Consider the following 18428-nt stretch of genomic DNA (forward strand, 5'->3'; position numbering starts at 1 on the left):
AAGTGAAACAATTGTTATTTTATTTCACGTACGAACACTTTTATCGATGATGTAAAATTTTAGACCGAACATTGTATCGATTTTAAAAAATAACCTATGTAATTCTATAAAAAAGTTACGTATTGTGTGAACGGGCAATAATTGTTGCTCGTTCCGAGAGCAATAATTACATTTAATAATAATGTTGTATAGGTATCGAAGAGCTGAGAAGATTGCCCCTGGATGGAATTCAGGTATAATGATCAGAATTTTTGAAAAGATTGTTTCACTATTGAAAAAAATTCTGAGAAAAAATGGATTCCTTTCATCGCATTGTAAGCATCGCTCGGGAGCAATCATTATAGAGTTGTGCAAATAAGTAATTCGACCCGTGAAAAATAAAAATAATTGTATATATTCGGAAGGAACCTTATTTTAAATTATTTTCAACGAATGTTTAAAATTTGATATTTCGTGACGAACGATATAGAAATGTTTAAACACATCGATATTATTTGTATCGATATAATATGTAGAATCGTATCATTGTAATATTGATTCTTGCTTCATTAATATTCGAGATAATAGTAAGAAAACAAATGTATCAATTTCATTTACAAAAAACCTGAGCAATGTAGATATGGAAAATAATTATATGTTATGTATCGTTATTTTTTTCTGATCCAGACCTAATTCTCGTTATATGCAAAGACAATATCTTCGTATAATTTTCCATTATATCTATTTATCGAAATTTAGAGAGTATAACTGAAACGTCTAGTTTATTTACTCGGCACCACGTGATATAAAAGTCCTCTTCGTTAAAATTCATTCCAGAATATTTTATTCGATTCCAATACATTTTAATTTAGGGTAAATTTCCAAGACATTAGATCTTTGGAATCGTTGTCCGATGTTTGGTTTGATTAGACATCGACTGATTCTAAAGAATGATTACTATCGATTTTGTACGATGACACACCTTGAAGGAAACTCGAGTTAGCACAGCTGCATGGATTTCCCTGAATCTAAACTTTTGGAACATATGTTAAAATTATGTTTGCATTAAATAAATATCGTCCACTGGACGAATTAATTTTTGTAGTAATTCCCGTTACTTTTGCGCATTCCGCTGATATTAAAATTAATGGAGTACCGACAATTATTAGTCGATAATATCGCATACTTTGGAATTTTAGTTCAGACATTGCGTTCTTTGGTAATGAATAAAATTTGTCGGTCATCATAAATGAACAGAAAATATTTTTCAGGATAGTGAATTTTTGAAAATGTAAGCTACCTCTGGACATAAATTTACCAAGCATCGACCGCTTCGATGATCCAGATGCCATTTGTTCAAACAGTGACGCATCTAAAAAGAAATCAAAGCTAACATTGAGGAATCATTTTCTTGGAGAGTACATTTTTCTAATGCTGGCTGCAAACGTTGCTAAGAATTTCCGAGATATCATCTGCGTCAGTGAACCAGATATCATTTATTTAAAAAATGACACACCTAGATACGTTTACGTTTACATTCACGAGTAGTTTTCCCATAAAGTAAATCTCTATATTATTAAAACTATAGTCGGTAATGTCAAATATTTTAATGTCGAATATTTCAATCGCTGTTGGTTCTCCTCGACAATAGTTCAATTTTTATATGCACACATTTACAGAAAGATTCACATACATTTATCATTTATGTTATTTCCGCATTACAAAGGTAGAGAAAAGTATCGAAGTGTTATATAAATGGTTTCGAAGCATGCATCTGATGGTATGAAAAAATTATTCTGTCAAGGTCATTTTAATGATTACATCAGGATCGTCGACGTTTTGCTGCACATTAACGATTATTTTTTATAGCGCGATGTTGTTGTTGGCATCGAGACAAGTTCAATCACCTATAATATCGTGATCTCGAGATGACTTTGACAATTAAAAAATGAGTTGGAATTTAAAAAATACAGAAACGGTGTAACTTACCTTATTTTATTGCAAATGCTCAGAATGCCACCTGTCTACATCGATGCATTTTTGTACACGATATGAGAATGCATTTTCTATGACATTTCCACGATTCAGAGAATGACATGCATTTCGGATTCTTTCTTTCGCATCATCTATCGTTATAGAGATTTCGTTATAAACAGTGGATTTTAAAGCCCCCCATAAGAAATAATCTAATGGTAACGAACTAGTCAGATAACATTTACACTAAATTCTATGATTTATTTGGAAACATGTTACTTAGTACTACATCCGATGATTCTAATGATTTATCAATTTGAAATTCTTTTTATCTTTGACTATTGAAAATACCATCAATGAAAAATGAACCAGTAACATTATTTTTTAAAACACCACACCACGCATTAACATTCCAAGCCAGTGTGGATTAATAGTGTTCCGGTTTATACATCCGATGATTCTAATAATTTATTAATGTGGAATTCTTTTTATCTTTGACTATTGAAAATACCGTCAATGAAAAATGAACCGGTAACATTATTTTTTAAAACACCACACCACGCATTAACATTCCAAGCCAGTGTGGATTAATAGTGTTCCGGTTTATACATCCGATGATTCTAATAATTTATTAATGTGGAATTCTTTTTATCTTTGACTATTGAAAATACCGTCAATGAAAAATGAACCAGTAACATTATTTTTTAAAACACCACACCACGCATTAACATTCCAAGCCAGTGTGGATTAATAGTGTTCCGGTTTATACATCCGATGATTCTAATAATTTATTAATGTGGAATTCTTTTTATCTTTGACTATTGAAAATACCGTCAATGAAAAATGAACCAATAACATTATTTTTTAAAACACCACACCAGGCATTAACATTCCAAGCCAGTGTGGATTAATAGTGTTCCGGTTTATACATCCGATGATTCTAATAATTTATTAATGTGGAATTCTTTTTATCTTTGACTATTGAAAATACCGTCAATGAAAAATGAACCAATAACATTATTTTTTAAAACACCACACCACGCATTAACATTCCAAGCCAGTGTGGATTAATAGTGTTCCGGTTTATACATCCGATGATTCTAATAATTTATTAATGTGGAATTCTTTTTATCTTTGACTATTGAAAATACCGTCAATGAAAAATGAACCAATAACATTATTTTTTAAAACACCACACCACGCATTAACATTCCAAGCCAGTGTGGATTAATAGTGTTCCGGTTTATACATCCGATGATTCTAATAATTTATTAATGTGGAATTCTTTTTATCTTTGACTATTGAAAATACCGTCAATGAAAAATGAACCAATAACATTATTTTTTAAAACACCACACCACGCATTAACATTCCAAGCCAGTGTGGATTAATAGTGTTCCGGTTTATACATCCGATGATTCTAATAATTTATTAATGTGGAATTCTTTTTATCTTTGACTATTGAAAATACCGTCAATGAAAAATGAACCAATAACATTATTTTTTAAAACACCACACCACGCATTAACATTCCAAGCCAGTGTGGATTAATAGTGTTCCGGTTTAAACATCCGATGATTCTAATAATTTATTAATGTGGAATTCTTTTTATCTTTGACTATTGAAAATACCGTCAATGAAAAATGAACCAATAACATTATTTTTTAAAACACCACACCACGCATTAACATTCCAAGCCAGTGTGGATTAATAGTGTTCCGGTTTATACATCCGATGATTCTAATAATTTATTAATGTGGAATTCTTTTTATCTTTGACTATTGAAAATACCATTAATGAGAAATGAACCAATAACATTATTTTTTAAAACACCACACCACGCATTAACATTTCAAGCCAGTGGAGATTAATAGTGTTCCGGTAATCGGTTCATAGAAACGAACCCGGTATTGAAAATCATCAGCTCGAAGTTTTTAATATAATCAGCAAAAGATGATATCCGCCAAATAGATTATCTTATTTCACACTGTCTCGCAACTTCACGAGTGTCAATTTATGGATTATTTTTGACAGAGTTTACGTAGCTTTCATTCTTCGATCGTAACAATTTTACACCTAAATACTTCTTTCGCGTGGAGAAGTATTTCACTTCTTAAAAATAAATTTACAATTCGTTTAAATTAAACACGCGAAGGATGTTCTGATGGATACCACTCTGCATATAAATCATACGCTCTGATCACATTTTGTTTAGCTTCACCTTTAAGCCAGCATCATATTAATTTATTCCCTTTCGCTGTATCGAGACAGTTTTTACTAAATTTTTAAGCAATCTGTCGAAAGTAACGCTGTTAAAATGTTCAAAACGAACTACAATATTACACTGATTGACACGAACTGAATCAGAACTCTTGGTAGAATTTAGTAAACGAAGCGTTGTTTTCCCGATGTCGATCTTGTGACAGGTACACATAGTTCGCATACTATCGAAATACCACAAAAAATACAATTCAAGGATTCTCTTATCGTGTACAAAAATGCATCGATGTAGGCACGTTGGGCACTCGCAATAAAATAAGTCAGTACTTATGTAAAGTACCAAAGTAAGTTACACAGTAATAAAGTAAGTTACACCGTTTCTGTATTCTTTAAATTTCGACTCATTTTTTAATTGTCAAGGTCATCTCGAAGTCACGATATTATATGTGACTGAATTCATTTTGATGCGAACAACATCACGCTATAAAAAATAAATATTAACATGCAAAAAATATCACCGTCAAATATACGCTTCGAAACCATTTAAATATCACTTCGTCATTGTTCTCTACCTTTCGTAACAACGAGGACAACTCAGATGTTCAATTTAAATGGATCACTCTGCATATTCTGTGATTTCTACACGTATGAATTTCACGCACAATTATCGAAGTTTGCGTGAAATTTTCGTGCACGCGGAAGATTTATCGCTCAAGAATTGAATGATAATTTAAAAACCATCATTCAGATTCACATGCAAGTGCGGAGATTCTATTATACTTTGTCTCATTATGCATAAAATACTCTTTCCTTAAAATTATCCACCGTGTGAACTTTCACGCGATACCCGTTAATAGCACAAGGAAGTCGAAGTAGATGATCATTTCCGACAGCCAGAAGGCCCCACATCCGCCAAAATGAAACATCTCCAGTGCGTGTGGGGAATTGTTTATCAATGAAATTCCCGCAACCGCGTGACTAATTATGCACGCAAACGGGAATTTTTGCGAATAAACGATTGATTGCGCTGATCATCGCCGGAATTGCGGACCACCAATATTTAATAGGACGCGCCTACTTTATCGCTCGACGTAATAGGGTTTTGTTCGTCGTTGTCTCGACTCACGGTGCACACAATAGGCACGATAAGATCGAAAGATCCTGGCAATAATTTATGCACGAATATAAATAGAACATTGCTCGTACATGTGTTTTTCGTGAACTTCTGTTAATCGCAGATTGTGAAAAGGAGATACAAGGAATGCGAGTTACAATGGTCATGTGTGAGTAAATAAAAAGTATTATTAAAGTGAAAAATACAAATTGCAAAAAATGGGTACTGTCCAATAGAACACATCAATTTTAGGCTAATATTAGTTAATACATGCGTTTTTCATGGACTTCTGTTAATCGCAGATTGTGAAAAGAAGATACAAGGAATGCGAGTTACAATGGTCATGTGTTGCTGAATAAAATGTATTATCAAAGTGAAAAATAAAAGTCGCAGAAAATGGGTGTTACCCAACAGAACACATAAAGTTTAGGATAATATTAGTTGGTACGTGCGTTTTTTGTGGACTTTTGTTAATCGTAGACTTTTAAAGAAAGATACAGGGAACGTGAGTTACAATGGTCATGTGTGACTAAATAAAAAGTATTATTAAAGTGAAAAATACAAATTGCAAAAAATGGGTACTGTCCAATAGAACACATCAATTTTAGGCTAATATTAGTTAATACATGCGTTTTTCATGGACTTCTGTTAATCGCAGATTGTGAAAAGAAGATACAAGGAATGCGAGTTACAATGGTCATGTGTTGCTGAATAAAATGTATTATCAAAGTGAAAAATAAAAGTTGCAGAAAATGGGTGTCACCCAACAGAACACATCAAGTTTAGGATAATATTAGTTGGTACGTGCGTTTTTCGTGGACTTTTGTTAATCGTAGACTTTTAAAGAAAGATACAGGGATCGTGAGTTACAATGGTCATGTGTGACCAAATAAAAAGTATTATTAAAGTAAAAAATAAAAATTGTGGAAAATGGGTATTGCCCAACAGGACACATAAGTTTTAGGATAATATTAGTTAGTATTAGTCATAGAAACATCTTTTTTGTTTTTCTTCGGATAGCTCCGAATTCCTTCTAAGATAATTTCAATAATGAATGCGTGAATATCCCCCAGTACCAACCAAAACTAATTCTTACATCCATTATTAGATAATTAAAGATAAGTAAAAAAGAAACAAGAAGAGGAGGTTAGTAGATAATGTACAAAAGTTATTTAGTAATGAAGAAATCACCGAATGTATTAGTGTAAGGAATCATTCAACGAAGATTGCACACGTGCAATGCACAGACTGGGAAAATATTAATTATTTTATTTGTGGCATGTGTAAAAATAAATTTTAAATACTACTATTCTATATTAACGTATAAATGTTTTTTACTAAGATTTCCTAGTATTATTAACCACTTAATACGTAAAGATCTACTAACAAAATAACTAATCGATTCTGGGAGACAATTTTGAATTACAACACTTTCATTTTCGCGAATTGTTAATCGTTATTCAATTTTCCCCCCATTAAGTATCATTTATACTACAAATTACTTTTTAAAAAATGTTATTTTACCGACTCTAGCTCAAATTACAATAAAAACATTAAAGTGGTCGATACTGAAGACCATTTCCTCTGGTGTACTTTTCATTCGTTACATTTCCTTAGACATCGATTGCCTTGGATTTTGACATTTTAATGCAGAATTGATTGAAAATAGATATTTTTAAACATTCTTGTTTTTCCCTGATAATATGTAATTGAATCGTTTTCCTCGGTTAACTCTGTGAATGATCTTCCCCTTTGAATTTTTCTTTCCTCATTGACACTTGATTTGGGAATATTATCAATTGCGCAGTACACAATGAAGCAAATGAACTAATGCTACTTAAATCTTCTAAACTTTTAACATCTCACGATATTGTACTAGGGAAATTCCATTTACGTGCTATTGTTTTCACGAATATACAAATTTCGTATTGTACAACTTTTTCGAAACTTTCTACGTTAGCTTAGTATTAATTTCCTCGTAGAACGCAATACATAATACTAATTATCTTGTAACAATTAGCGTTAATTATTGTATTTTGTAAAAGTATGTTTGAAATTTCTCGTTGTAAGAAAAAGGTTCAATCTTTGGATATTTCTGAACTAGTATGTTTTTTTTTTTATTGGTGGTTGGACAAAAGTATTCCTCGTTTTTTTAATTTAAAAAGTTCGAACTAATACTAGATTGCAAACATCGCGTACGATATCCTCAACTTTTTTCAAGAAATGGAACGTAATTAAGTATTTTACATTTTCTGTATGCTATCTATCGGAAAAAAATTAGAAGACTGTTTAATGAAATATATAAAATACAGATCTCGTCTGTTTGTTTATCATTCACCTCGGACTGTTTTACGAAGTGAAAAATATTTTGACATTGGTGCAACTAGGTATTTTAAAAGGTAATACATTAGACGTAGCAATATCTATTTTTGTAGAAGCAACACGATACGATTTACAGATAATCGATAATAGAAAAGAAAAATCTCGTTATATTGCTACGTGATTACAACAAAAGGCGTTCGATTTATGCGAATATGATTCAAAGGATGACTCGATCGGTTACCTCTCGCGCGATTATTTCGACTTAAGTCAAACAATTGATTGGAAATACCGAGTTGTATTCTTGCATAATTAACACGTGACGGCCGATTACCATAGTATTCGATGAAAATAGATATTGCGTTTTCATTGTATGTTATTTACAATCAAATTAATTGTAATGGAATAATCTAAAATGGTAATTTTCGTCATATTTCAGTGACTAATTTCAGTAACTTATTCATTGTATGTGGGCACCAGCATTTCAGTCATGGACACTCAAACATATTTAGGTCATTGACAAATTTCGATTTCAAAGCTACTTTTGTTCAATATTACAATATTTTTCAAATATTTGAATTCCATTTAACGACGAATATCAACTTTCCTGGCGAGATTGTTTGATCAAATTGATAAAACGAACCAAATTTTATTTGCAAAAAGTTTCACGCGTAACTTCATGTAGTTTGTATAGATATGTATCAAGTTTTATTATTTCTATATAGATTTAATTTTTAAACAACCCAAAGACAACTAAATAATTGCAATTTATTTTAATTAACTACAAACGTTATAAATTAAAATATGTATAGTTTCAAAAATAGTTTACATTGTTTCAAATTTGCAATAAATTAAAATGTAATATTTTTCTTCCATTTAATAATAACACAAATGGGATCTTGTCAGTGTTGAATAAACCCAGTAACCAATGAAATCAGTAAGAATGAAATAAAATTATAGAATTATAAATTGTGAGAATTAAAACTAAAAACTTGAGAAATTATTCTATTGTAATACCTAAGTAATGATTAAGAAAACATTTATAAGAATAAAAAAAAAATATAAAATATAAAAACGAGATTAACCCAAGGGTCAATCCCTCGAGTCTTTCCTAATTTTACTTAATTTTGTTTAGCTAATTACTTAGTAGATCTAAACAAGGAGATTGATGGAACTTCGATCTATCATGCTTCAAATTGCGTTCACAGCAACTTTTTCGTAATAAGACCTGGTAATCGAGTGTGTCTGAGAACAGATAGGACTTGGAAATAGTAAGCTATTAGGGTAGGTATAATTTTGAAAATATTTTTAGTTTCAGGTTCCTAAAATACCTCAAGTTAATCTGTAAGACTAAATGTAACTCATTATAATACTTTTTAAGACTGATAGGCACGATACGTAAAACCAGAAACGATGTGCAACGATGAATTTTCTACGCTTACTATCTTTACCAACATTGGTGGTTTAACTGTACACGGTATGTAGCCTGCAGTTCTCTTCATCACCATTCTTAAACGAAAAACCACGGATACTTTACGAGGTTGGTATTTGCAGATTATGTGATACAAATGACCATCAGATAAAACTTCTATTCCATATATCTCGTCTGCACAATTTTTTTTATTTCATTTACAATATAGCTTCTTAATAGGAACTTGATCATTGTAATAACTTTCTTCAAGAGCACACCGAATTGTCTATAAGCATACATTTTCTTCTCGAAAAAGAATACCTAATATCAGAGTACTCGATCCAGAATTTTTTTTTTCTTTCGTATACAAGGACTACAGGAATGTCAATTAGCAAGCATAGACCTGTTACCGGACATCTACTTGTTACCAACCAATTATTTATACCGCACCCTTATATGCTGATTATAAACACGTGAAAGGAGTATTCCTGTCTAGAATTTTTAAAAATCGCTTTTTACAAATTCATACTTTTATACAAATTTTATAGATTCTTACAGGTCAAAACTTTCAATATCGCAATATAATATTCTAAATTCGCAGCCAATTAGCTCGGTACTACTCATGACGAATAATTATTGTTCGTTGCGAGTAATACCGATTACCAGGTCTCACCACGTGGAGTTTGCTGCGAGCGGAGACCCGGAGAGAGATAGATGGAATCAAAGTTCCATCGATCTCCCTCGATACCCAGTACAAACGAAATCACTAAACCGAGGAGATGGAAGGAATCAAAGTTCCTTCGATCTCCTCGTTTAGTTCTGCCAAGGAATTACATCGTGGAGCAAAACGATGCAAAATTGTGAAGAACGTGACGCGAACCGTGGAGTTGATCCTACAAGGTCGATCCCGTTTCCTCTCAGTGAGCCCGATTAAAGAGGAAATGCGCGACGCCTCCACTCCTCTCATGAAGGAGTGGCCCATTTCTCCCAACTCCGCGTCAGGAGCACACGCTCAGCGTGGACATGACTCACGAGGGATCACCAAGAGAGGGTCTTATCCCGAAGGATGCCCCGTTTCTCCCAACTCCGCGTCAGGAGCACACGCTCAGCGTGGACCTGACTCACGAAGGATCACGAAGAGAGGGTCTTATCCTGGAGGCATCCGCAGGGACCGGTAAAGATACCTGCCCCTGTGTTCACAACATGTTCTTTCTAGAAGCGGACGCACCGAAAGAGACGACGATCGACCGTTCGGACTACCTACACGGCCGGTCACTTGCTTATGCAACAAGCAGAGGTGGCCGGACTGTGAGACGAGAAAGCGAGCAAAAAGAAGCTAAAGATTGGATTATTGCTTGGCAGAGCACAGATATTCGTACATGGTGACCTTAAAACTAACTTAGTCTGAGCTTAAAACTAAAGATCCCGTGGCGACTGCGATGAAATGGTACTCTTCTTTCTTCTTTCGTCGATGTGCCTACCTAAGAGAAACCTAAAGTCAAGGCATGATAGAAAATAGAAATGAAATTGGTTTGTGATTAAATACAGTAACATAGAAAATAAACGAAGTAGTGACAAAAGAATAAACTTGGAAAAACAAGTAAAAATTAAAATCAGAGAACAAATTAAACAAACAAAAAGCTGAAAAAAAGAAGGGTTGAGAGAGTGGTCAGTACCCACTAGCAAGAGGGTAACCGGCGTCCATGGCTGTCCGTGGAGCTTCTAGGTACCTAAAATGAAGTGATCCATCCACCTCGGAGTCTCCCTGTGGAATGAAATTTTCAGTAACCGGGGGGATCTTTATATACCCACCATAACTTCGATTGTCTTTGCTCAATCTAACCGAATATTTTAAGAAATTTATAGCTTTTAAGCCATTATTTATACTAGCACATTGTTAACAATTGTTTAAACTACGATCCTACGATGGTTGTTAATAAATATGATAAATAAACATTAAGATATTACGAAATCTGCAAAGGCGAACGGTTTCGGTGAATGTTTGCTCATTACCACAATTGTTACTAACATTTATGCACGTTCCCAATATTAATCGAACAATGTGCATCTTATTTATGCATTAAAAATAATTGATTCGCTTGCAGCAATTAATTTTGATCGAGATTCGAAGTAAAAACATGTTTCTTAATTTTTCAAAGCATGGATAGTAACAATTGTTTGTCAGATACATTAATTTTACATTTGTTCAATTCTTATAATTTACACAATACTAGTAGAAATTGTATTGTTTATTTAAAAGCGGCGAAATTCAATTAATTGCTTTTCTAGATAGAAAAATCTCCGCGATGAACACTTGTGAATCGATGATCGATATGCGAAGCATTGACAATGGTGGATGGACCTGAATGGAAAATTCCATCGCGAACAGAGAATACTTAAACGAAATGATATTTTAGGCTATTATTTACACTAGGACACTGTTCATAATTGTTTAAACTGTGGTCCCACGAGGGTTGGTAATAAGTATGATAAATAAACATCAAGATATTGAAAAGCATGCGGAAGCGAACGGTTTCAGTGAATGTTTCTCCATTTCAGCGATTGTTATTGATATTTTTGCACGTACCGAATATTAATGTTACAGTATGCATCCTATTTATGCATTAGAAATGAGTAATTTGCCTATAGACATTAATTTTGATCATGGTTCGAAGTGAAAGCAAGTTTTTGGCATGTTATTCAAAACTTTTAAATATGGAAAGCAGTAATTGTTTACTAGACACATTAATTTAACAGTTATTTTATTCTAATAATAGGGCACAATAGCTGTAGGAGCTTCAATTTGAACATTACATTTTTTGGTAAAAGAAAATGTTTCCTTTGTACAGAAACAGACTTATTTGAAAGACCATAAATTCTAAGATTGAATTTCCACGACAGATTCTTCGGTAGGTACTTACGAGGATAAATTTTATACCTAGCAAAGTAATCAATTATACTTTAATTAAACAATTATTCAATTAATGTATGCAAAAAACAATGAAGTCCAACAAACAATTTATACTAATTCTTTAAGAAAACAAAACCTTCTAACATGAGGTGTACTTAAAATGTGTATTGGATGTAAATGTCAAAATGTAATTTTCCTTTAATAATGAGAAATAAATTTTGCTTTAATAGTTGAACATAGAAAGCTTATTACAATGTTAGTGTAAAAAATTATAAATTTCTCCAAAATAATGAGGAAAAATGATTGATGTACGGGTATGAGTCAAGTGGAATAAACTAATTTTTGAACCATAACTCTGTGCAGAAGCACAAATCTTAGAAATAATTTAATTTATTCAAAATTTAAATAATTCAAAAGGCAAAGGTGGCACCATCTGCGGCAAAACGCTCAAGTTTGTCGAGAAATAGTTCGTTTACGAAGTGCTAGATGGCGGCATGGCTACTTTTAGACCGCGTATTCGAATGTAGGTATCAAAATACAGATTTTTCCTAAAAAAATGCGCACAAGTATCGCGTTTAGAGTTATACACAGGATGCGTGTCATATATGGAATGGTCAAAAAAAATTTGTAAATACAATCATATGTAAAACATTCTACGTAAGTAGTTATAATACGTATATAATTGTAAGGCGTTTATAAAAGTTTTATTTGACCTTTACATTCTAATGCACGTTCTAAGTATTATTCCCAAACATAATGCTTCGAGTATAAATCATATTTTACATCTACATTCTAACAAACATCCAATGTACACCTACCAATGTATTATTCATCTGCATTCTTTATGAAATTTTATATTTTCATAGCTACATTCTAGTGCATTAAGAGTTACACTTAGAAAGCTTGTTACAATCAGAGAGACAAAAAATATAAATTTCTCCTAGATAATGAGGAAAATGATTGTTGTACGTGTATGAGTCAAGTGGAATAAACTAATTTTTGAACCATAACTCTGTGCAGAAGCACAAATCTTAGAAATAATTTAATTTGTTCAAAATTTAAATAATTCAAAAGGCACAGGTGGCACCATCTACGGCAAAACGCTCAAGTTTGTCGAGAAATAGTTCGTTTACGAAATGCTAGATGGCGGCATGGTTACTTTTAGACCGCGTATTCGAATGTAGGTATCAAAATACAGATTTTTCCTAAAAAAATACGCACAAGTATCGCGTTTAGAGTTATACACAGAATGCGTGTCATATATGGAATGGTCAAAAAAAATTTGTAAATACAATCATATGTAAAACATTCTACGTAAGTAGTTATAATACGTATATAATTGTAAGGCGTTTATAAAAGTTTTATTTGACCTTTACATTCTAATGCACGTTCTAAGTATTATTCCCAAACATAATGCTTCGAGTATAAATCATATTTTACATCTACATTCTAACAAACATCTAATGTACACATACCAATGTATTATTCATCTGCATTCTTTATGAAATTTTATATTTTCATAGCTACATTCTAGTGCATTAAGAGTTACACTTAGAAAGCTTGTTACAATCAGAGAGACAAAAAATATAAATTTCTCCTACATAATGAGGAAAATGATCGTTGTACGTGTATGAGTCAAGTGGAATAAACTAATTTTTGAACCATAACTCTGTGCAGAAGCACAAATCTTAGAAATAATTTAATTTGTTCAAAATTTAAATAATCCGAAAAGCACAGGTGGCACCATCTACGGCAAAACGCTCAAGTTTGTCGAGAAATAGTTCGTTTACGTAATGCTAGATGGCGGCATGGCTACTTTTAGACCGCGTATTCGAATGTAGGTATCAAAATACAGATTTTTCCTAAAAAAATACGCACAAGTATCGCGTTTAGAGTTATACACAGAATGCGTGTCATATATGGAATGGTCAAAAAAAATTTGTAAATACAATCATATGTAAAACATTCTACGTAAGTAGTTATAATACGTATATAATTGTAAGGCGTTTATAAAAGTTTTATTTGACCTTTACATTCTAATGCACGTTCTAAGTATTATTCCCAAACATAATGCTTCGAGTATAAATCATATTTTACATCTACATTCTAACAAACATCTAATGTACACATACCAATGTATTATTCATCTGCATTCTTTATGAAATTTTATATTTTCATAGCTACATTCTAGTGCATTAAGAGTTACACTTAGAAAGCTTGTTACAATCAGAGAGACAAAAAATATAAATTTCTCCTAGATAATGAGGAAAATGATTGTTGTACGTTTATGAGTCAAATGGAATAAACTAATTTTTGAACCATAACTCTGTGCAGAAGCACAAATCTTAGAAATAATTTAATTTGTTCAAAATTTAAATAATCCGAAAAGCACAGGTGGCACCATCTACGGCAAAACGCTCAAGTTTGTCGAGAAATAGTTCGTTTACGTAATGCTAGATGGCGGCATGGCTACTTTTAGACCGCGTATTCGAATCTATTTGACAAAATATAAATTTTTTATAAAAACTAGAGAATAATATTGCATTTCGAAGTGTAGATAGTATGTTTGTCAGAATTTATGTGGAAAAAATAATTTTCACATAAAGTCTTACGTGAAGAAGAAATTCGTGTTGAAGAGAACGTGCATTGAAAAGTAAGGAACGAATAAAACTTCTACGTAGAATTTTTTATATAAGATTTTATGTGAAAATTTTATTTGACCACACATATATGTCACACATTCTACGTATACCGTTAAACGTGATATTTTTACGTATTTTTTTAGAAAAAATCTGTATTTTGATACCTACATTCGAATACGCGGTCTAAAAGTAGCCATGCCGCCATCTAGCATCTCGTAAACGAACTATTTCTCGACAAACTTGAGCGTTTTGCCGTAGATGGTGCCACCTGTGCTTTTCGGATTATTTAAATTTTGAACAGTTTAAATTATTTCTAAGATTTGTGCTTCTGCACAGAGTTATGGTTCAAAAATTAGTTTATTCCATTTGACTCATAAACGTACAACAATCATTTTCCTCATTATCTAGGAGAAATTTATATTTTTTGTCTCTCTGATTGTAACAAGCTTTCTAAGTGTAACTCTTAATGCACTAGAATGTAGCTATGAAAATATAAAATTTCATAAAGAATGCAGATGAATAATACATTGGTAGGTGTACATTGGATGTTTGTTAGAATGTAGATGTAAAATATGATTTATACTCGAAGCATTATGTTTGGGAATAATACTTAGAACGTACATTAGAATGTAAAGGTCGAATAAAACTTTTATAAACGCCTTACAACTATATACGTATTATAACTATATACGTAGAATGTTTTACATATGATTGTATTTACAAATTTTATTTGACCATTCCATATATGACACGCATCCTGTGTATAACTCTAAACGCGATACTTGTGCGTATTTTTTTAGGAAAAATCTGTATTTTGATACCTACATTCGAATACGCGGTCTAAAAGTAGCCATGCCGCCATCTAGCATCTCGTAAACGAACTATTTCTCGACAAACTTGAGCGTTTTGCCGTAGATGGTGCCACCTGTGCTTTTCGGATTATTTAAATTTTGAACAAATTAAATTATTTCTAAGATTTGTGCTTCTGCACAGAGTTATGGTTCAAAAATTAGTTTATTCCACTTGACTCATACCCGTACAACAATCATTTTTCCTCATTATTTAGGAGAAATTTATAATTTTTTACACTAACATTGTAATAAGCTTTCTATGTTCAACTATTAAAGCAAAATTTATTCCTCATTATTAAGGGACAATTACATTTTGACATTTACATCCAATACACATTTTAAGTACACCTCATGTTAGAAGGTTTTGTTTTCTTAAAGAATTAGTATAAATTGTTTGTTGGACTTCATTGTTTTTTGCATACATTAATTGAATAATTGTTTAATTAAAGTATAATTGATTACTTTGCTAGGTATAAAATTTATCGTCGTAAGTACCTACCGAAGAATCTGTCGTGGAAATTCAATCTTAGAATTTATGGTCTGCCAAATAAGTCTGTTTCTGTTCAAAGGAAACATTTTCTTTTACCAAAAAATGTAATGTTCAAATTGAAGCTCCTACAGCTATTGTGCCCTATTATTAGAATAAAATGCCTGTTAAATTAATGTGTCTAGTAAACAATTACTACTTTCCATATTTAAAAGTTTTGGAAAAGATGCCAAAAACTTGCTATCACTTCGAACCATGATCAAAATTAATTTCTATAGACAAATTACTCATTTCTAATGCATAAATAGGATGTATACTGTAACATTAATATTCGGTACGTGCAAAAATCTCAATAACAATCGCGGAAATGGAGAAACATTCACTGAAACCGTTCGCTTCCGCATGCTTTTCAATATCTTGATGTTTATTTATCATACTTATTACCAACCCTCGTGGGACCACAGTTTAAACAATTATGAACAGTGTCCTAGTATAAATAATAGCCTAAAATATCATTTCGTTTAAGTATTCTCTGTTCGCGATGGAATTTTCCATTCAGGTCCATCCACCATTGTCAATGCTTCGCATATCGATCATCGATTCACAAGTGTTCATCGCGGAGATTTTTCTATCTAGAAAAGCAATTAATTGAATTTCGCCGCTTTTAAATAAACAATACAATTTCTACTAGTATTGTGTAAATTATAAGAATTGAACAAATGTAAAATTAATGTATCTGACAAACAATTGTTACTATCCATGCTTTGAAAAATTAAGAAACACGTTTTTACTTCGAATCTCGATCAAAATTAATTGCTGCAAGCGAATCAATTATTTTTAATGCATAAATAAGATGCACATTGTTCGATTAATATTGGGAACGTGCATAAATGTTAGTAACAATTGTGGTAATGAGCAAACATTCACCGAAACCGTTCGCCTTTGCAGATTTCGTAATATCTTAATGTTTATTTATCATATTTATTAACAACCATCGTAGGATCGTAGTTTAAACAATTGTTAACAATGTGCTAGTATAAATAATGGCTTAAAAGCTATAAATTTCTTAAAATATTCGGTTAGATTGAGCAAAGACAATCGAAGTTATGGTGGGTATATAAAGATCCCCCCGGTTACTGAAAATTTCATTCCACAGGGAGACTCCGAGGTGGATGGATCACTTCATTTTAGGTACCTAGAAGCTCCACGGACAGCCATGGACGCCGGTTACCCTCTTGCTAGTGGGTACTGACCACTCTCTCAACCCTTCTTTTTTTCAGCTTTTTGTTTGTTTAATTTGTTCTCTGATTTTAATTTTTACTTGTTTTTCCAAGTTTATTCTTTTGTCACTACTTCGTTTATTTTCTATGTTACTGTATTTAATCACAAACCAATTTCATTTCTATTTTCTATCATGCCTTGACTTTAGGTTTCTCTTAGGTAGGCACATCGACGAAAGAAGAAAGAAGAGTACCATTTCATCGCAGTCGCCACGGGATCTTTAGTTTTAAGCTCAGACTAAGTTAGTTTTAAGGTCACCATGTACGAATATCTGTGCTCTGCCAAGCAATTATCCAATCTTTAGCTTCTTTTTGCTCGCTTTCTCGTCTCACAGTCCGGCCACCTCTGCTTGTTGCATAAGCAAGTGACCGGCCGTGTAGGTAGTCCGAACGGTCGATCGTCGTCTCTTCCGGTGCGTCCGCTTCTAGAAAGAACATGTTGTGAACACAGGGGCAGGTATCTTTACCGGTCCCTGCGGATGCCTCCAGGATAAGACCCTCTCTTCGTAATCCTTCGTGAGTCAGGTCCACGCTGAGCGTGTGCTCCTGACGCGGAGTTGGGAGAAACGGGACACCCTCCGGGATAAGACCCTCTCTTGGTGATCCTTCGTGAGTCAGGTCCACGCTGAGCGTGTGCTCCTGACGCGGAGTTGGGTGAAACGGGGCACTCCTCCATGAGAGGAGTGGAGGCGTCGCGCATTTCCTCTTTAATCGGGCTCAGTGAGAGGAAACGGGATCGACCTAGTAGGATCAACTCCACGGTTCGCGTCGCGTTCTTCCCAATTTTGCTTCGTTTTGCTCCACGATGTAATTCCTTGGCAGTACTAAACGAGGAGATCGAAGGAACTTTGATTCCTTCCATCTCCTCGGTTTAGTGATTTCGTTCGTACTGCGTATAGAGGGAGATCGATGGAACTTTGATTCCATCTATCTCTTTCCGGGTCTCCGCTCGCAGCAAACTCCACGTGGTGAGACCTGGTAATCGGTATTACTCGCGACGAACAATAATTATTCGTCATGAGTAGTACCGAGCTAATTGGCTGCGAATTTAGAATATTATATTGCGATATTGAAAAGTTAGATCTCTAGAATGTAGAGAACAGCGGTGTAAAAGAGTAAAGTTTCAGAAAATTATAGTGTCTGTTTGAATATCGTGCCATCTCAGAATTTTACTTCTACGCATGTGCACTGTAGCCCTGTATCGACCGCTGACTGGGTATGCGCTTACTGTTATTTCAAC

This window comes from Ptiloglossa arizonensis, chromosome 1, assembly GCF_051014685.1.
Source record: "Ptiloglossa arizonensis isolate GNS036 chromosome 1, iyPtiAriz1_principal, whole genome shotgun sequence".
Classification (NCBI taxonomy): domain Eukaryota; kingdom Metazoa; phylum Arthropoda; class Insecta; order Hymenoptera; family Colletidae; genus Ptiloglossa; species Ptiloglossa arizonensis.